Here is a 22,280-nt window from a genome sequence, read left to right on the forward strand (position 1 = left end):
AAAATATATTTTTTTTCATTTGTTTCTTTTGATGGTATAATTATATGAGATAATATAAGTAGTATAGTTTTTATAGAAAACAAATTTAGAAAAAGCGTGAAAAAATCCGTTTAAACCTTTTACAGGAACCCAATGACAAAGAATGCACAAGGAAAACGTTTACACATTCAATGTGGTAACATATTAAGGATTAATGCATTCTATATTAATGTTTGGCTTGTAAAAGTTATTTTAAAGCTATGCTCAAACATAGGTATGTCATCGAGTGAAAACATAACTTGCACTATTTCTTCAATTTGCACAACTATAAAGCGTATCAATGATGAATGGTAACGGGTCACTTCGACCGCCCTCAGTTCTTTGTATGCTGACTCATACTATGGCGTATCATCTGGGTCACACCTTTATACATGTATAAGCATACCATCTTAGTACAGTCTGTTATATTTGATGAATATGTTACAATTACTATATGAAGTCTTCAACCATGTATTTGTTCTGATACTTACGTTTTTTCATATTTTGCTAAATCCGTATACATTTTGGTATGTTTCCTTGAGTAATCTTTAAACAAAAATATTTATAAGGATTCATATCATATTTATTTTAATGTAGTATAAATTTAATTTAGATGTGTCAATCATCTACACGTATAATATGCATGTTTACGATTCGACGTCATTGACGTAACGTTATCCTGTTTTTGAATGTTGCGAACATAGAGCTGATGTAATTACTATCATTATTTAATTTAACTTCTGTCAGTAGTACATGATAGTTTTAGGAAAGATTATATAGAGGATATTTGTTGGATCCGGTGGATTATCGATTTTAATTCACGAGTGATCATAGAAAATATATGTTTTCTATGATCACGAGTGAATTAAAGTCGATAATCCACCGAATCCAACAAATTTTCTTTTTATTTAATGCATTTTTCACAGTTTATATACATTGTTCAAGAGTTTAACTAACGAATTTTGCTGGGATAATGACGTCATTTCGTCAAAAAAATGACGTCATTTCACAGTAAACAATGAAAATTATCGATAATTCTCACTGATAATTTTCACTGTTTGAAACAGTGAAATTATCAGTTTTAATTCACTGATATTTCTCTATAAACCACCGGAAAGCATTAAATAAAATGATGTATATATACTGTTCTAGAAAGCATCGATATATTAATTCGCTTTTTTTCTCTTCTCATTTAGTAAATAGATAAGCAACGATATTGGTCTTTTTCTGCAGCAAAATCGGTACATGTCCTTGAATAATTGATCATTTTCGTTGATTGAAAGTCTACACATATTGTGTTGTGTATTGGTGTTCATCAACAGTATTTAAACACGGATATCTTTTACCTCTCAAATGCTGTGATCAGCATTTCAGAGTAATGACCAGGAGGTCATTGGTTTCAGTCCAGACTCAGGATATAATTTTTTATCTTTGATAAATCGACATCAATTTCCTAGCCTATACGAAGAAGAATAACCTCTTGATCCTGACAAGATGAAGCATTGCAATTTCTTATGTTATTTTTTTTTCAAGAAAAAATCTGTAAAATAACCTGTAAAGTTTCATTTTAATAGACACTTATCCTTGGTAATAAACTTCCTATTTACGTGCAACATATGCACAACAAGTATTTCGTACTATAATAATTTTCCGCGATATAATTATGTTCACACTACAGAAGGTATGTTTTTACTAACCTGGGTTTGCCAGAAATCGTTATCGTTAATAGATATAACAATTCTGAAGATTTTCTGGTGTAATCATTTGCTTTAAGTTGATAATTATGGTAGTTAGGCATGATATGAAATGATGTTTTGATTGGATGTTCATTATCATCGACTGACATTAAAGTATGACATTACTGACCCATATATTTTATTCTTTTGACTGATAACATCTGCCGTTCATAATTTAAGAAAGGATCGATTATATTTTGAGGCCAGTTTCATTTTTTTTTTTACGATTCATAATACAATATCGACGTTGGTCGATACTGTTTAAATATGTGCAACGTTTAAATGTAGGATTTATAATTCTTCGTCTTGTATAAAGATGAACTTTTGACGTACATATGTTATTTGGACTGAAAAAAGTTCTTCCTATTGAACATTGCATAGTTGAAAATGCATAAATAATTATTTCTAAATGCAAAATCTGTAAATATGTATAGCTTGCAAACAATAAAAAATTCATAACTATAGATCTACTTATTCTGAAAAAAATCATTGTTTTTAATGTTTTGTTTTAAATATTTTCAAATCCCAAACTACCATTTTCATGAGTGAAATTAGCAAAAACGATGATTATCAAATGTCATGACAATCCTCTCATGCCCACATGCCCACTTATGTACTGATTTATTTTCCTGCTCAGATTTCAATGACTTTAATTTTTTTTAAATGCGCATGTCCACGGACAAGATTTCATTATTGCCCATGTTGTCCCAAATCATGTATTTAAAAATCAAAGCGCTGAAGGCACTGTAGGTGTTCGCTGTTGTAAAATGTCGTCCTTGATTAGCTTGTGCGCATTGCACAGGCTAATCAGTATGCACCGGCTAATCTTATTTGACATGCATTAAGCCCCGTTTTCCCTGAAAGCAGCCAATATGTACAGATTTCAATGATAAACACTAGACTGGCCAATCTGTATTACAAGCTGTTAAACACTATTAGTCATATAAACCCTCTGCAGTGTACCAGTAGTGAACTATAAACAAGCAAATGTGGTGGTTATCTTTCCTAGCAGACGCTCTATATAGCATGTGTCGTCTGCTGCAACAGGCACTGTCAGGCAGTGGTTGTTTCCATACCGTACCTAAGGCTTCTAAGCACATACTGATTTGCAAAATATGGTCTGTAACATTAGTGTGAGCTAACGCTCATACTAATAACGTTTAAACAGACACAACCAAGAAAGCCACCGAGGCGAAGCATAAAAGGGGCGCCATTTAACGTTTATACATACGTAGAACATTATGAGGCTCGGATAATTGCCTCTCTACATAGCACGTGTTGCGTTAGGCATTTTACAACAAAGATATTTGTAATATGTTGACAGAAAAGCAAATAAACAGAGGGCAGTATAAATGTATGTGACTGATCGACTGTTTGAACGCAAATAAAGGCAGTTAAATTAAGTAATCACAACTATTGATCTGTAAAACTGGTTGTTTTTGTTATTAAGTGCGTCGCTTTAACATTAAACAATGATGTCGCCAGAGGGACCTGCAAACCGCCGTCATAAACAATCAGCATCCTGAATTTAGTACGAATAATGACATTAAACTTCAGATCCTATTTCAATTAGCTCTTAATATATGCAAAGTAATTTGAAAGTCCTTCAGGCGGCCAAAGAGTTTCGGGAGTGCACAAATAGAGTGATATCAACCATCCGACCTCGGGCACAGGGCGTACTATAAACAAAAGCCATTTCATCCAATCCGTGAATCCTAGTATTGTGCAGACAAATTTTGACATATAAAAAGAAAACAAACATCTATGTGGGAAAAAAGAACAATTTAAAGCGGGACTGCACGATTTTTTATATGTAATATATTGATAAAAATATGATTCAATAACACAAAATAGGCAAGACAAATTATTCATTGAAGACGAATTTCATAAAATGCAGCAAAGACAAATAAGCACCCCGATCCGATTGTGACAACGATATTTCGTACATATTTTCCTACAATAACCGAAGCATAAGTCTTTTTATTAGGATCGGAGTTAGTGTTTGTGTGTCGCATGAATAGATATCGTTGCAGGAATTTGAAATGAACCGTTAAACTAAGTTTAGCTTCACATCGTACATGCATGATATACATGCTGGCGAATTCGACTGTAGACACTTTCGAATTAAATATCTGGCTTATTTTGCATTTTTCGACACCTGTTCTTCTGAACTTTTATTTTAATTTTTAATTAATTATTTTTTTACACATTTTATATAAATTCATAAATATTTGACAAAATCGTGCAGTCACGCTTTAACAAAAATATACTTGAGTGTTTGGTAAACGAAACTGACAATGAACACTTCTACAATCACGCTAATCTACATGTATTAAATTATCTTGTGAAAAAGGGATAGACCGCTGGGAAATACCCAATATGATCTGAAGATGTACTAATTCAACATATAGACACCAACTTATATGAGTTTACGTGTCGCAATTGACTTTGTCACGAAATATCTTTCTAAACAATCGTCAAAATAAATGTCAATATCGCAGACTCATTGACAAATATTATCGTCATGTCCAATGTTGATATCACCAGTACCAGTCTTCGTTGGTCGTTCATATTCTCATATGATATCTCAAATAGTTATGCATGTTATTCGACTAAGATTTGTAAAAAAAGTCTGCGACATCAGTCGTACTCTTTGATCTCGTCTTTTTAGTGATGCTCGCTTTTAATCAACTAACAACATATTAACGTAAACGTCGTATTTCTCATTTCAAATACAAATGTGTATTTTTTGAGAACAAATTTAACAGCATGTACACGCTTTCACATCGTTATTTGAGACAGGTTGCCATGTATACTGTTTCTGGTCGGGTCTTTATGTATGTGCCTTTTATACGCTATTACATGTAATGTGAAGTGTGTTGAGTTTTTAAACGGGTATACATTTCAATATGTATTCCTCTTACCCCAAATCGTGCACTCGCAGCTACATATTCTATTTTTAACAGAACATTTGTACACGAACTTTCAAAATACAATAATAGAACATCGATCGTTTATGATAAAAATAACAATGGCCGATTTATTTACAACGTTTAAACGACTTACGATCGCTACTGTATTATAAATTGAGTCGCGTTCTGAGAAAACTGGGCATAATGCATGTGCGTAAAGTGTCGTCCCATATTAGCCTGTGCAGTCCGCACAGGCTAATGAGGGACAACACTTTCCTCTTTTATCCAATTAAAGCGGAAAGTGTCGTCCGTGATTAGCCTGTGCGGACTGCACAGGCTAATCTGGGACGACACTTTACGCACATGCATTATGGCCAGTTTTCTCAGAACGCTACTATATTATAAATTGATTGTTCAATAAAAAGAGAATATTATGTATTATAGGATAAAATAAGAGTCAGCACAGAAGGTAGTCGTGACTTGATCTTTATCCAAAACTCACAAAATAATTATATTCTCTATTTATTGAACACTCAATTTATAATATAGTAGCGATCTGGTAATAACTACATTTCAGGTGTGCTTTATAAATTTAGTCATGCGTCCTATTAATAGTTATATAGTGTGTATATCAGAGTTTATTTACAGGTCATCGCCGTGTCGTTACGACTACCTTATATTAAATTGATTAATGGAAAAGGGGAGGAAATAATAGGACAAATAGAATATTATGTGAGTTTGGGATAAAGATCCTCGCGCTACAAAGGTTCTAAGCCTCGCATGATAAACTTGATCTTTATCCAAAACTCACGTAGTGTTCTCTATATCTATTTAAAATGCCTTAATAAATAATAATAAATTTTACAAATACTGTCTCTATAAATACTGTAGTTTCGGGTTTTCCGCTGGAAACCCCAACTATATATATTCATACGTAACGCGGCGAAGTCGTCTCCCTTTCATAGTATAACTACATCATCGCGTATTTCCATGATTATTTAATAAGGCCTTGTATAAAATGCAAACCATTTATTTGGGGCTATGTTACGTTTTGTTAAGATGCCAGTCCCATTTGAGTTTAATTGGATAAATCCGTGGTGATAATAAATAAGACTTTCCAAAATAAGATTAACAATGCCTATGAGTCACCGGTATTTGCCTGAACAAACCATCACACAAAGTGCTAGACTATTTTATAGCTAATATATGTTAAATACTGTATAAGGAAGATTTTGTGGAATGGGCGACCTTAGTATGCTATACTCGAGAACATTGCAAGTGAAATGTGTTGCTGTAGGTGGATGGTCCACGGCCGTCCACAAGCTCAAATGACCATATATGGAGAAAAAGGCGGGACCAAACCAAATAGGCTTGCAATGCGCATGCCCAAGCAAAACCGATTGTAAGCCATCTTGAATTGTTAGCGTGAAAAGAAATATATACTACATTTATTGGATATTTTAATATGATGAATATTCTAGGTAGAGAATATGGATAGTATTACCATTATTAGTATTATGTCAACATTAACTCAACAATTGTATTGTTGACATGAAGAAAAAGCTATTTCGAGGTTGTTTTGACCATTGATTGCTAAGTAGGTCAAACTCAAAGTTTTAACTTTTATTGATATTTTATTTAGTTAAGGAATCTTCGAGTAATAGTTAAAAAAATTTTTCGCATTCTAATTCTATAGCTAAATCATGTGTTGTTGCTATATTATAAACTTTCGTGCATGAGCCATTTAAATCAGTTTGCATTACTTTTTTAGTTGTTTCCCCTGGAAAATTCTCTTCTTGCTAGCCTTCGCTGAGTTATTCAACAACATCGCTATATTGCTGATTTTTGCTGTTGTTTATTGGTTAAAGCTGCATGCTTTTGTTGGATAATGTTTAATTTATCATTCACGTTTTACATATGATTCTGTTTAAACCATATTTAATCGATGTTTTGGTGAATTTCGCGCATGCTTAACTTGCCTGATTTCGGACGTAATTTACTTTCGGATACATGCTCCTCTTGTGTTTTTTTTCGATGTTTTCTTATGTATGCAGATTTAAAAAAACAGCTCATGCTTAAATGTGTTATTGAGCAAGTGACTTCTTAATACTATGGCAGGAATAAAAAAACTGTTATAAAATTATAAAGGAAGTTTAGTTACATGTATAAAGTTAAAACTCACAGTCACAAGTGTGTAAGTATTACCAGCGATTTTCCTTGTCCAATTGGGAAAAGTACCCGTACCGGTCCGATTGGGAAAAATTGAGTCGTGAAAACCTCAAAATTGGGAAAAATCGAATCGTGAAATCCTGAAATTGGGAAAATCGCGTCGTGAAGTTTGGGTCTTATTGAATACATCATACAGTTCATACTTAATTGAACATACCCATTTAAATAATCATTTGCAGGCATGCCTTAATGACCATTAAGTTATAAAGTTTATATAAATAACAAAATATTATAAAGAACACACCAAATCAATTACTAGTTGTTTTAATCTCTTTTAAAGCAATGTCTCTCTCTTTCATTTTTGTGAAAATTTCAACAATCTGTGATGTTTGATCATCACTCAGTTGCTTGCATCCCTCCCTGCACAGGATCATTAGTGCTGTCAATGTGTCCTGTGATAGATGGTTCCGATTGGTTTTTTGGCATAATATTTGCTATTATGACTCATTTCAAACTACGATAAGGTTACAAACCGACGTAAAACAGTACGCTGACTGCCTGGCAAAAGAACCGGAAACAGTAACAACTCTATTGATTGAATGCGCTGAATAATAAAACCCGAAATTAATCGAGCGCGTGGTTACACACAACTATACGATTTTCTTTGTTCGCTCGCCGAAAGTTGTTTTTTTTTACGAAACTTTCGATCGTTTTGAGAAAAAATTCGGACGCTGATTGGGATTTTTCCAGATGCCGATTGGGAATTTGGGAATTTTCGCTCGATTGGGAAAGTACCGTTTTGGGAATTTGGGAATTTTCGTTCGATTGGGAAAGTACCGTTTATCGGTACTTTATAAAGAAGGAGGAAAATCGCTGATTACTGTTACATTTATTTATATTTACTAAAAGTAAATATATGCTCACATATCAGTAAGTATTGTACAGCCCTAAATTATATTTAATACACCCATCTAGGCAGTTAATTCATATATGTGCTGGCTTTAATTTACATTCATGTTATTATCACCCTGCAATAGGCGGAGGGATATTGTTTTGGCCTTGTCCGCCTGTCTTTCCGTCCATCCGGCACTTTTGTGTTGGGAGCCATATCTTGGAAGTGCTTTGGTGGATTTCATTGAAACTTGGTATGAGTATATGTATAGATAAGAGGATGATGCATGCCAAATGGCATTGTACACTATCTGTTAATAACGGAGTTATGGCCCTTCGAACCTAAAAAAATCCTTTTTTACCTGAGTGTCAAATATAACACTTTTGTGTCCAGAAGCTAATTAGCGGGGGATATCAATTCAATGAATTTGCTTGTTATTAATTGAAGGGAAATAAACCTGTTATTTTGTTTGTCATTATGGTGTTTAAAGTCACATTTAATGGCATCCAACCTACTTTATTTCAAATACAGTAACACCTGGCGCCGTGACCTGGATGCAGATTCTAAGCAGATGGGCCAAAATGGTGGCAGCTAGAGAGACTCGCCTGGAACTGACAAGCCTGGAGGGAGCTGGTTGACTGTTGGCGAGATGGGACAACAGACGAAGAATAAACGAACCTACTTGATTTGATAAACACTTTTGTAAGTCATTCAAGAATCGAGCAAACTTTTTGTTTCCAATAAGCATTCCTGTATATATCCGAAATAAAATAAAATGTTTCACTCAGGTTCCTTGATACTCATCTTGGTATTTAAGGGACCTTATAACAGATTATGGCATGTATTGAAGTTTGTCATTAAATGCGTTATATTTATAAATGTAAACATTAAATCTAAAAAGCTCAATTAAAAAACAAGAACAAATTAAAAGAAAAAGTAATCCTCATCTGGGCTCGAACCACTGACCTCTGGAGTAAAAGTCTAACGCTAAGACGGCCATCCATGCTCATACAATATTTTATACTTTTAGTTTCTATAAGCAAAGCTCGTAGTGTCACAAAAAACGACAACAGAACTCCAAATTATTCAATTGTTTTGCTTTGCAATGATATATCATTTTCAGGTTGTTAATGTTAAGTATAACTGTTTTCTCACAAATATCATAACTGCAACAAAAATGTGCAAGTCTGAAACAATTTTTATGCCCCCTTTCAAAGAAAAGGGGGCATATAGTTATCAGACTGTCCGTCTGTCGGTCCGTATTTCTGTCACACTTTGCGTTTAGGTTTCGAAAAATGCTCATAACTTCTATTTCCCTTGAGATATAACCTTCATATTTGGTATGCATGTGCATATGGACAAAGCCTTTCCATACGAACACAAATTTTTACCCCTGTGACCTTGACCTTGAACTTAAAGGGGCCTTTTCACAGATTTTGGCATTTTTTTACTTACTCATTAAATGCTTTATATTGATAAATGTGAACATTGGATCGTAAAAGCACCAGTAAAAAATCAAAAATAAAATTAAAAAAAGGAAAAGAACATTGCCCGGAGCAGGTTTCGAACCAGTGACCCCTGGAGTCCTGCCAGAGTCCTGAAGTAAAAACGCTTTAGCCTACTGAGCTATTCCGCCAAGTACACATTCTTGACGTATTTTATACCTTATATAAGCAATCTTCGTAGTTTCACAAAATTTAACGACAAAAACAGAACTCTCCAAATTATTCAATCGTTTCGCATTGCAACGCTTTATAATTTTTAGGTTTTAAAATCGTCAAAAGATGCATATAATGGCTATATTAGAGCATGGTAAATGTTCAGTATTACTGTTTCCTCACAAATATCAAAACTAAAATGAAAATTTGCAGATCTGAAACAACTTTTTTCAATTTTGTCAATTTACCAAAGCGTGAAAAGATCCCTTTAAGGTCCGTGTTTAGGTTTCAAAATCTGCGTTTAGGTTTTGAAAAATGCTCATAACTTCTATGTCCCTTGAGATATAACCTTCATATTTGGTATGCATGTGTATATGGACAAGGCCTTTCCATACGCACAAAAATTGTTACCCCTGTGACCTTGAACTTAGGGTCCTCGTTTAGGTTTCGAAATCTGCGTTTAGGTTTTGAAAAATGCTCATAACTTCTATGTCCCTTGAGATATAAGCTTCATATTTGGTATGCATGTGTATATGAACAAGGCCTTTCCATACGCACACAAATTTTTACCCCTGTGACCTTGACCTTGAAGTTAGGGTCCGCGTTTAGGTTTCGAAATCTGCGTTTAGATATTGAAAAATGCTCATAACTTCTATGTCCCTTGAGATATAACCTTCATATTTGGTATGCATGTGTATATGGACAAGGCCTTTCCATACGCACACAAATTTTGACCCCTGTGACCTTGAACTTAGGGTCCGCGTTTAGGTTTCGAAATCTGTGTTTAGGTTTCGAAAAAAGCTCATAACTTCTATCAAGCATTTATAGGGGGCATAAGTCATCCTATGGTGACAGCTCTTGTTTTATTTTGTCAATTTACCAAAACATGCAAAGGCCCCTTAAAATACATGAAGTAATGTTTACAGTTGTCCATAACCACATATTGAAAAAGAATGTGCAAGCTCTATCTATTGGCATACAAACAAAGCCAATCTGTTGGATTATTACTCATGGCAAGCAATATGATCTTAGGTATACCTTCTATAATCAGGTGTTTGCACTTTAATTACATTAAAATTTGAAAAACTATAGAAGTACAAAAAGGTCAGAATGATAACAAACAGGTTTGTAATGGACATCATCTTGCAATTGCTATTTATGTGAGTGGGATGGTACACAAATTCTGAATTTGTTATATGTAGGACATTTAGTAACTTAGCAACCCATGCATGTTGCAAGGGTGTTAATTGTCCGGATTATTTGGAAATCCCGATTTGAGCCATTCAGGATTGAATTTTAGATCAGTGTAAATTCGATGATTTGTTTTAAGGGGGTGTGAACAAATATTGTAATTGCTTCATTGGCATGCCGGGCATGTGCGCTTAGTATGGATTTTTCCTGGTCTTTTTAACACGGTTTTCCAAAGAAAAAAACGGGTTATTAGATTGGCAAATGCCGGCTGGCGGGCGGACGGAACAAGCTTGTCCGGGCCATAACGTTGTGGTTCTTGGTGAGAATTTAAAATCATTTGGCACATTTGTTCACCATCATTAGACAGTGTGTCGCTCAAAAAAATACCGTCAATATAATATCCAAGGTCAAGGTCACACTTAGAGTTTAAAGGTCAAAAATGGCCATAAAAGAGCTTGTCCGGGCCAAAAAATGTCATTCATTGTGAGACTTAAAAATAATTTGGCATATTTGTTCACCATCGTGGGACGTTGTATCGCACTTTAGAATTACGGCAATATCTCCAAGGTCAAGGTCGCCACAACTAAAAATATATTTATTTTGAAACAAAGGGGGTTAATTATAAACAATCAGTTCAGTTTGAGTTGTCTCCCTCTATCAGACTTTTTCTACATTGAAAACCTGGTTTTGTGACAATTTTGTCCCTTGTTTTACTATTGTCTGATTGGTTATCGGCTGACACGGACATAAAAGGTAACTGACCTAACCTCTTGGCTACTTTCCAGAAATCTTACATACTACAAAATGTAGCATATGTCCCCGATCATTAAATTTCCATTTTCTGCTGTCAAACTAAGTGCATATCTTATTTCATTTGCAAAAGACATATCTGGATATATATTTGGACAGTTGTTTTACTGTATGGTTAGTGGATTAACATTTATTATGCCCCCCTTCGAAGAAGAGGGGGTATATTGCTTTGCACATGTCGGTTGGTCGGTCTGTCGGTCCGTCCACCAGGTGGTTTCCGGATGATAACTCAAGAACGCTTAGGCCTAGGATTATGAAACTTCATTGGAAGATAGATCATGACTCGCAGATGATCCCTATTCATTTAGAGGTCACTAGGTCAAAGCTCTAGGTCATGGTGACCCGAAATAGTAAAATGGTTTCTGGATGATAACTCAAGAATGCATATGCCAAGGATCATGAAACTTCATAGGTAGATTTATCATGACTTGCAGATGACCCCTATTGATTTTGAGGTCACTAGGTCAAGGTCACGGTGACCCGAAATAGTAAAATGGTTTCCGGTTGATAACTCAAAAACGCATACGCCTAGGATCATAAAACTTCATAGGTAGATAGATCATGACTCGCAGATGACCCCCTATTGATTTTGAGGTCAGTAGGTCAAAGGTTAAGGTCACGGTGACCCGAAATAGTAAAATGGTTTCCGGATGATAACTCAAGAACGCATATGCCTAGGATCATGAAACTTTATGGGTAGATTGATCATGACTCGCAGATGACCCGTATTAATTTTGAAGTAACTATGTCAAAGGTCAAATTCACGGTGACCCGAAATAGTTAAATGGTTTCCGATGATGACTCAAGAACGCTTACGCCTAGGATCATGAAACTTCATGGGTACATTTATCATGACATGCAGATGACCCATATTGATTTTCAGGTCACTAGGTCAAAGGTCAAGGTCATGGTGACCCGAAACAGTAAAAAAAAATCCGGATGATAACTTAAGAATGCTTTTGCCTAGGATCATGACACTTCATAGGTACATTGATCATGACTCGCAGATGACCCCTATTGATTTTCAGGTCACTAGGTCAAAGGTCAAGGTCACAGTGACAAAAAACGTATTCACATAATGGCTGCCACTACAACGGACAGCCCATATGGGGGGGCATGCATGTTTTACAAACAGCCCTTGTTATCGATGTTCTTTATAACATTTATATAAAATGACAATTACACATCGAGTGTTACTGGTGGTCTGGCTTATAATATTTTGCATTTTACTCACCAGAAATAGCAACTAGGACTATAAAAAGAACAATGAACTATGGCTTTGGGGGGCTCTACCTGTAAGGGACCTACAGCCTCAGACTCCAGACTTTATCATTAGGATTTCAAATTTGGGACATTTGACACCCCTGATGTTGTGCCATGTATCAAAACCGTCTATATATAAAAATTAATTTTATTAATTGGATATGTTGAAGATTTGGTGATGCAATCATTGGATTTCATTTTGTGTTTTGTTGACCTACTTTTAATTTTTAGGCTCAGCAGAACTATGGCTGTCAAAACACAATTGTATTAAAATGAATAGTGCTTCAAATTATACAAGAAGTCACTTTCTTTTTGTTTTAGATGTTTTTCAGTTTCATCGGAAGACATTTCCCACCAACCATCCTGTCTTGAAAGAAATAACTTTTGAACCCGATTATCTGGTAATACTCTTTTTTTTACAAACAGTTATTAGTGAATTATGAACATTTCATAAGGATCTCAAGGGTCACAACAGGTATATATATATATATAATCAAGATTTTCCATAGGCAGTTAGAGCACAGCCGGCCCGAATAGCATGGACAAGTTAACAATTTTTTTTTTAAATATCCAGTGTGTAAAAATTACTTTGCATTGCAGAGAACTTTAAGATCATTTTATTTCTGTAAAAAATGTTCAAAGTTATATCCTGAATGATTTTAGGGCCTTATATTATATATGGAAACAAGCTTATTTAATAATAAAAAAGGCCTGTTGAGTTTTTAATTTGTTCTCTTAAAGATTTACAGAAAGACCCTTTTTAGCTCGACTATTATATATGAAATCTATATAGTGGAGCAATTCTACTCACCCGGCGTTTGCGTTAGCCTTAGCATTGGCGTTAGTGTGAGCATGCAAATGTTAAAAGTTTGCGTACTACCCCAAATATTTTCAATGTCCCTTGGCATATTTCTTTCATATTTTGCATACTTCTTAACAAACATGACCCCAACCTATAAACAAGAGCAGACAACTCTATCAAGCATTTTGTAATAATTATGGCCCCTTTTCCACTTAGAAAATGCAGCAAATGTTTAAGTTTGTTTACTACCCCAAATATTTTCAATGTCCCTTGACATATTGCTTTCATATTTTGCATTTTTCTTTACCAACATGACCCCAACCTATAAACAAGAGCAGACAACTCTATCAAGCATTTTGTAATAATTATGGCCCCTTTACCATTTTGAATATTCATATTATTGATAAATCTATGTTAAAGTTGGCGTACCACCTAAAATATTTTCAACGTCCCTTGACATATTGCTTCATATTTTGCAAACTTATTTACCAACATGACCCCAATCTATAAAGAAGAGCAGACAACTGTATCAAGCATTTTGTAAGAATAATGGCCCTTTTTCCATTATTATATGCATATTACTTAAGATTCAACCCAATAATATCTTTAACAAGTTTTTAAATGACGCCGGTTGGTTGAAAAACATGGCATTTATGAGGTGGGGCATTTTCCTTATATGGCTATAGTAAACCTTGTTATCACTCTAGAGGCCACATTTATTGTCAGATTTTCATGAAACTTGGTCAGAACATTTTTCCAATGATATCTTGGATGAGTTTGAAAATGGTTTTGGTTGCTTTCAAAACATGGCCACCAGGGGGCGACCCATTTTTCCTTATATGGTTATTTATATATGGTCCATATATGGTTATATATGGCTTTAGTAAAACCGTGTGAACACTCTAGAGGCCGCATTGTCCAATCTTCGTGAAATTTGGTCAGAAGATTGGTCTCAATGATATTTTGGATGAGTTTGGAAATGGGTACATTTGCTTGGAAAACACGAATGGGGCGGGGCATTTTTTTCATTATATGACTATAGTAAAGTCTTGTTAACACTTTAGAGGCCACTTTTATTTCCGATGTTCATGAAAAATGGTCAGAAGATTCATCCCAATAATATCTTGGACGAGTTCAAACATGATGCTGATTGGTTGAAAAACATGGCTGCCAGTGGGCTCTGCATTTTTTCTTTTATGGCTATATAGTAAAACCTTGTTAACACTCTAGAGGCCACATTTATTGTCTGATCATCATGAAACCTTGTCCGAAGATTTGTCCCAATGATATCTTGGATGAGGTCAAAAATGGTACAAATACGTACAGACTTTAATGATAAAAACTAGTCTGGCCAATGTCGTCTTCAGGGGTGTCAATTTTCCGGATTATTCCGGAAATCCGGATTTGAGCCGTCCAGGGTTGATAGGGACAAAATTCTTTTAGTGCGGGATCATTTGAGAACGAATATTGTTATGGCATCGTAGGCATTCCAGACATTTGCGCTTGGTACCGATTTTATTTATTGATTTCTGATAGGTAAGCGGCTGGCACTGTCATGAGCAGTCAATGGCTAAGTAAAGCACTGCAATATCATATTTTAAAACAATATGTTAATCAAATTATGTATTGACTGCGTATTTGCTAGGTTACTGGTTACTGGTTTTCATTTTCTGCAGTCAAACGATATGCATATTTTATTTCATTTGCAAATGATGTATCGCGACATGTTTTCGGACAGTCTTTTTCAAATACGCTGGTTTGTCGATTTTAATTTAATTTCGGAGTTCTTAATATCATTTGTTAAGAATGACAAATACACCTGCGGTGTTACGGATGGTTTGGTTTATAATATTTCCTTTGTACTCACCAGAAATTGCACCTAGAAAGACTATTAAAAAAAATAACAATAAGCTAGGGCTGGGGGGGTTGGGCCCTCTCTTCCCTTTATCCTACGGCTTAATTTTCTGGATTTCAAATTGGGGACAATTGACACCCCTGCGTCTTACAAGCTGGTATATACACTCACTGCTAGAGCAGAATCATTTGTCATCTGTTGCAGACAGGCAGTGGTGATCGTTCTTAGCAAATTGAGTTGCGGTTCTTTCCGTAGCTAAGGCTTCTAAGCACACACTGATTTGCAAAATATGCTCTGTAAATTTTAAAATGCGACCAACTAACCCTAGGTCAAAGGTTAAGTTTGAACATCATGATTCCTTTTAAATGGCAAATGATATTCGCGTACGATCTTACAACTGTAACTCCCTATTAATTGTTCCCAACTCGGCATTTTCATCAAAGGGCATGAAGGGTGTCCAAGGTTGATAGGTTGGAATCTTTGAATGGCAGGGTGCTGCGCCCTTCCATTCATGCCAAGCTGGAGCACTGGTTTTGATGGTGTTTCACTTGTAACACACCAAGCAGTATGACCCATTATATTTATCAACATGGCTAAAATGAGGCCAAATAATTGTTAAATGCCCTTTGTTTATTTCCAAAGACATGGATGGATCATCTTTGTCTCTGAATATATTATAAATACTTGTGTTGTTGATTTTTTCCTGTTTGCTTATTGCAGGAAAACTGTTAACGCATTATGTTGTGAAGACTCCTCTGTAATCAGACAGCTAGCAGTATTATGATTATCAAATATTAAAATTTGACTTAACAATATAGCGATTCAAATTATATAAGACTTTATTTTTGTTTCAGATATTTTCCAGTTTCCCCTCACAACAATTTGCATCAAACCTCTTGTCTGGTAAGAAATTTCCATTGAAACCAACTGCTGGTAATATTATCTTTTTGGTAATGAGGGCTATATAGGAACCACTTTGTCGGTCCGTCAGTCTGTCCCGAAATTTCATCAGATCTTCACCCAAACTTGGTCACAAATTGTATCTAGATGATGTATAGGTCAAGTTTGAATATGGATCATGCCCGGTCAGAAACTAGGTCATTGTGTCACTTATTGTGTTTTAAACCTGAACTTTGTCTGGGCCATAACTTTGTCATTTATTTCATACAGTATTTTAAATGATGGAACAGTTCATAATGATTTCAAGACATCTTCTGATCCCTGGAAGATAAACTAGGGATTGATCTGTCTGTATATAACAGTTCAGAGACTTCCAATCTAGCGTGAGAAGATGTAATGATAATGTTAAATGGAAATTACATATAACCATACATGCCATAATTTTTCAGACCAATTCCGGGACATTGTGTTAAATTGTCCGGGACTTTTGCTGATTTTCCGGGACATGTATTAAATGTAGCGATATTTATAGACATATGCATTTTTGGTACGTTTTGTTTTGTTTCGCATCGTTAATTGCAAAAGTTCGAAAGCCTATCCGAAATATACTTGATCTATTAACGTCAAATTAAACATTACTAGTTCCTTTACTAGATACAGGCCATGTGTTTTCAGTGTAAGCGTTCTAAACATAGATGGTGACGTCACTGCGTTATTGTTATTAAGACCGGTGTGTAAAGCGTAGTTGTTGATACGCCTTTATTCATTTATAACATTTATATAATAAAAAATACAACAATACAGTACCGTTAGATTGTCAACTCAAATCAATTCACAATACATACAACCAATCACATAAAACAAATACAACAAAACAGTATCGGTAGATCGTCAACTTAAAATCCATACAGTCACACATTAGTTACACTCTTGTTTCGATGTAGATATAAGTCAATTAACAACCAAAACAATGCCACCTTTTCGGTTTGACAGCGAACGTGAGACAATGAATATGATAACAGGACCCCTGTTAATTGATCGAATTTGACACGTAGCGTAGTCTGCCTATTCGGGTAGGCATTGTCATGGAGACGCTGCATATATACACAGATTCGAGGTGCAGTTAAGCCTAAGATAAGGTACATGTATATATGGATTTTGTAAATTCGGGGACATTTGACAGATTTCCGGGACAGCGGGACAAGTTCTTCATTTCCGGGACTGTCCTGGAAAATCCGGGACGTATGGCATGTATGATATAACAGTTCATACAGTTTAAGAAATACAATACATTTTATACAATGTCGTTTTTATGCCCCCGAACCAGCGATTTTGAGGGCATATTAAAATCGCTCCGTCCTTTAGTTTGTTAGTCCATCCGTCTGTCTGTAAGTTAGTAAGTCGGGGTTCCAGTGTCCGTGAGCGTTGGAATGAACTATAGTGGGGGACATATTGTTTTCGCCCTGTCTGTTGGTCTGTCTGTTGGTTTGTTTGCTCCAACTTTAATATTTTGCCATAACTTTTGCAATATTGAAGAAAGCAACTTCATATTTGGCATGCATGTGTATCTCATGGAGCTGCACATTTTGAGTGGTGAAAGGTCAAGGTCATCCTTCAAGGTCAAAGGTCAAAATATACCTAGAAAGGTGCAGATTTGCTTCAGTTTTGTGTTTAGGTGCATTTTATTCTTAAAATATCACAGCTATTACACTATGCCTCCAAACAATATACAAAAGCTTGACCTAAACCAAGACACTCTTGATGTTAGTAATGGTAGGTGAACGTAAGAATTAAATGCTGGCAATTCACATGTAATTGACATGAGGGTTTATAAATTATCCATGGTCCTGACCCCTTTAATATCTGAAATCCCTGTTTGTGCATATAACATAATGAGAACACCCTTTGGGCGACCTAACTTTGTATTTCAATCAGGTTCTTGTTTTGACCATTATTTTTGCATTATTATCAAAACTTGTTAGTTTCCTACCCTTGAAAAAGGAGAGGGACTTACGGTTTGCGCTCTGTGTCTGTCAGTCTGACACTTTTCTGGATCCTTCAATAACTTAAAAAGTTCTTCACCCATTTACTTCAAATTAATACTGAACCTCTCTTATGACAATACGGTTAATCTCAACTATGTATGGCCCCATTACCAACCCTGGGGTGCCCCTCCCACATAGGCCACGCCCACCCAAAATTGCCTTTTACTATAATTTCTTCATTTCTACACCGATTCACTTCTAATTGATACTGAACTTCTCTTATGACAATATGGTCAACTATGCATGGCCCCATTACCAACCCTGGGGCGCCCCTGGGTCAAACATGCGGCATGGGGATATGCGTCGGTCTCTGCCGCTCCATTTCTAGTCAACATTGGAAACATTGGCATCTTAAAGGAATAAATTATGTATGAGCCCAAATTTTGCAGAACTATGGCCCTTGCTCATTTTTGTTTAGCTCCTCAGCTGAAATCATCATCTAGCAGTCACAATAGTTGAGCGGTTGGAGAGGCATGCATTGTGTCCTACTACTGCTCAGACTATATCATGGTAATGCCTTATCCAAATAACACAAGTATTCACCATGTGCAAATGTCTTGTTGTCTGTATAACTCTCTCTATTAGCTCAAAGTAAAAAGCATTTGAATTTGCACACTTTGGTATTTTAGCTTAATTTTGTTTGGACATTACAATTGTTTTGAAACTAAAGATTAGTGTTGGGGCATTACACTTCTCTTTAAAATGTTTATTTGTGATTATTATTTTTTTCAGTTTGGCAGACAAAACATGCTGATCAAAAAGAATGTGTACCACAGGGGCCAGTGTTTCCATTTGAGTGATTGACAAGAAGAAGAAGAGATGAGAAATGTTATCATCATATTTTAGTCCCTACATTTATAGTGTACAGCTCAATGTATTGAACCGGTGTTGTAGAATATAATTGGAGATACATGCAAACATTATAACATTATATATAAGATGATATTTCAAAAGCAATACGAAATAAAAAGTATAAAAAGGTCAAAACAGTGAACCTTGTGTTTACAGTGGACAGGTTTAAAGTGGAAGTGACTAGTTAACTGTTGATCATAAGCTGCACTGATGGAAAAAATAGTGGGAAATTACTATCTAGAAAACTGTTTAACGTACGACAACAGTTGTGGAACTTCATAAATTACCGTATGTAACAGGGCTGGGCAGTTTTCCTTATATAGCTATAGTGAAAACTTTTGAACACTAGTGAAGTCACTGTTTTTTTTCCAATCTTCATGCATTTTGGTCGAATATTTGTTCAAATGATGGCTCAGTCCAGTTTCGAAATTTGTATGTCTATTCAAAAAAACATATCCACTAGAGCACGAGGCAATTGTCTTTATATGGCTATAATGAAACCTTGTAAATTCTCTAGAAGTGACATTTTTAGCCATATCTCCATAAATTTTGGTCAGAATATTTATTCTAATGATAGCTCAGTTGTCGAGTTTGTAACTGGTTCCGGTTTGTAGACTAACATGGCTGCCAGTGGACATGACAGTTTTTCTTAAAGTGCTAGAGTAGAACCTTGTTAACACACAATTGGCCCTTTTTATGTGCATTTTTCATGAAAGATGATCAGAGCATTTGGCCCAATGTAATCTCAGCTGACTTTGAAACTGGATCACATAACGTCAAAAAGTGGGTCAAAATGTCAAATTAAAAAAAGATTGTAAACACTGGAAGTTGCATTTAAAATTGTGTTCCTTTTTTATGTCCCCCACTATAGTAGTGCGGGACATATTGTTTTTGCCCTGTCTGTTGGTTGGTCAGAGGTCAAATATATGTGGCCCAAATCGCTAATTTTATGAATACTTTTTCTATATTGAAGATAGCAACTTGATATTTGGCATGCATGTGTATCTCATGGAGCTGCACATTTTTAGTGGTGAAAGGTCAAGGTCATCCTTCAAGGTCAAATATATGGGTCAAAATTGATCATGTAATGTCACTTCTGCAATATTGAAGCTAGCAATTTTATATTTGAAATGCATGTGTATCTCATGGAGCTGCACATTTTGAGTGGTGAAGGGTCAAGGTCATCCTACAAGGTCAAACGTCATATAGGGGGACATTGTGTTTCACAAACACATCTTGTTTAAAGTTTGTCAAAACATTGCTGTAATAATAAGCAAAGTCAAGTTTATAAATGATTATTTGCCTACAAATTACATATTTTTCATCAAGTTCATTTATTATTCTAAACTACACCCTCTCAGAATAGTTTAGTTACTTCTGGTCACAGTTGAGCACCTTAGGCCTCTTGTTCTATAATTTGATTGTTTTGGAAAATTGTCATTTTGCCAAAATGTGAGCAAGTCCAAATTTAATTAACCCTGCTTTGTAGTATCTTGTTTTCCTTATATGTATAAAGTGGAAAATTATCTATGAATCTGACTGCATAGATATTTGGTATTCAGCAAAGCATCATGTAAATGTAGTAAAACTAAACACAATTGTGTTAGCATAAAACTGGCCATGCCATGGGGGTCAAATGGTTAATACAGACTTGTAGGAAAAAGACTTCTAAAAATTTTATCCGTTAAATATATTTTGTGTACATAATGATTAGCTTTTTCCTTCAACTTATCGCTTTCATGGTGTAAAGAAAACATGCCAACTTACTAAGTAAGTCGGAGATCTGGGTTTGATTCCCAGTGAAAGTCAAGTCACAAGGAAAAATGCTTATTGTTGGAAGGATTTATTAGTTATTCAAAACGTAAGATTTTTTTCTTTGCTCGTTCAGTTACAAATAACAGCAAATGATCTGAAAGTATTTGTTTATAACGTAGAAGTTAGTGTCATGAATAGTAAATTGGAATAATGCACTTAATAGAAACTATACATATTGTATATAAGACTAAAATACGCAGAAATGAAATACAAGTAGCATTATTAATACATTTTTATACCCCCACAAACGAAGTTTGTCGGTCCGTCTGCCTGTCTTGTCTGTCGGTCCGTATTAAGTGTCCGCTCTCTAATTCAAGTTGTTTTTACCCGATCTTCACCAAACTTGGTCAGATGTTGTATCTATATGATGTCTAGGTCAAGTTCGAATATGGGTAATGCCGGGTCAAAATCTAGGCCAAGGGTCACTTAGTGCGTTTTGAACTTTGAGCATGGTGTCCGCTCTCTAATTATGCACCCCTTCGAAGAAGAGGGGGTATATTGTTTTCCACATGTCGGTCGGTCGGTCCGTCCATCAGATGGTTTCCGGATGATAACTTGAGAACGCTTAGGCCTAGGATCATGAAACTTCATTGGTACATTGATCATGACTGGCAGATGACCCATCTTGATTTTCAGGTTACTAGGTCAAGGTCACAGTTATTCCAAATAATAAAATGGTTTCAAGATGGTAACTCAAGAATGCTTAGGCCTAGGATCATGAAACTTCATAGGAACATTGATCATGACTGGCAGATGACCCCTATTGATTTTCAGGTCACTAGGTCAAAGGTCACAGTGACAAAAACGTATTCACACAATGGCTGCCACTACAACTGACAGCCCATATGGGGGGCATGCATGTTTTACAAACAGCCATTGTATATACTACTACCCCATGCTCGTATATAAGTAATGCCGTTTCAAGCCAGTACTATACTAGCGAGTCATATACCGGATATATCCTACTACCCCATGCTCGTATATTAGTAATGCCGTATCAAGCCAGTACTATACTAGTGAGTTATATAGCGGTTATATCCTACTACCCCATGCTCGTATGTAAGTAATGCCGTACCAAGCCATTACTATACTAGCGAGTCATATACCGGGTATACCCTACTACCCTATGCTCGTATATAAGTAATGCCGTATCAAGCCAGTACTATACTAGCGAGTTATGTACCGGGTATATCCTACTACCCCATGCTGGTAAACGAGTCTTATACCGGGTATATCCAACTACCCCATGCTCGTATAAGTAATGCCGTATCAAGCCAGTACTATACTAGCGAGTTATATAGCGGGTATATCCTACTACCCCATGCTCGTATATAAGTAATGCCGTATCAAGCCAGTACTATA

General features: G+C 35.5%; 1 long non-coding RNA gene across 1 annotated transcript; it reads left to right on the plus strand.

Moving 5' to 3' along the window:
• The first annotated feature begins 6,889 nt into the window (after window positions 1–6,889).
• LOC127867679 (uncharacterized) lies at window positions 6,890–20,836 on the plus strand. Its single transcript, XR_008043611.1, has 4 exons — window positions 6,890–8,429; window positions 12,971–13,050; window positions 16,161–16,209; window positions 18,984–20,836. It is a non-coding gene; the product is annotated as an uncharacterized LOC127867679 (long non-coding RNA).
• Window positions 20,837–22,280: the final 1,444 nt, after the last annotated feature.

This window comes from Dreissena polymorpha, chromosome 2, assembly GCF_020536995.1.
Source record: "Dreissena polymorpha isolate Duluth1 chromosome 2, UMN_Dpol_1.0, whole genome shotgun sequence".
NCBI classification, from domain to species: Eukaryota; Metazoa; Mollusca; class Bivalvia; order Myida; family Dreissenidae; genus Dreissena; species Dreissena polymorpha.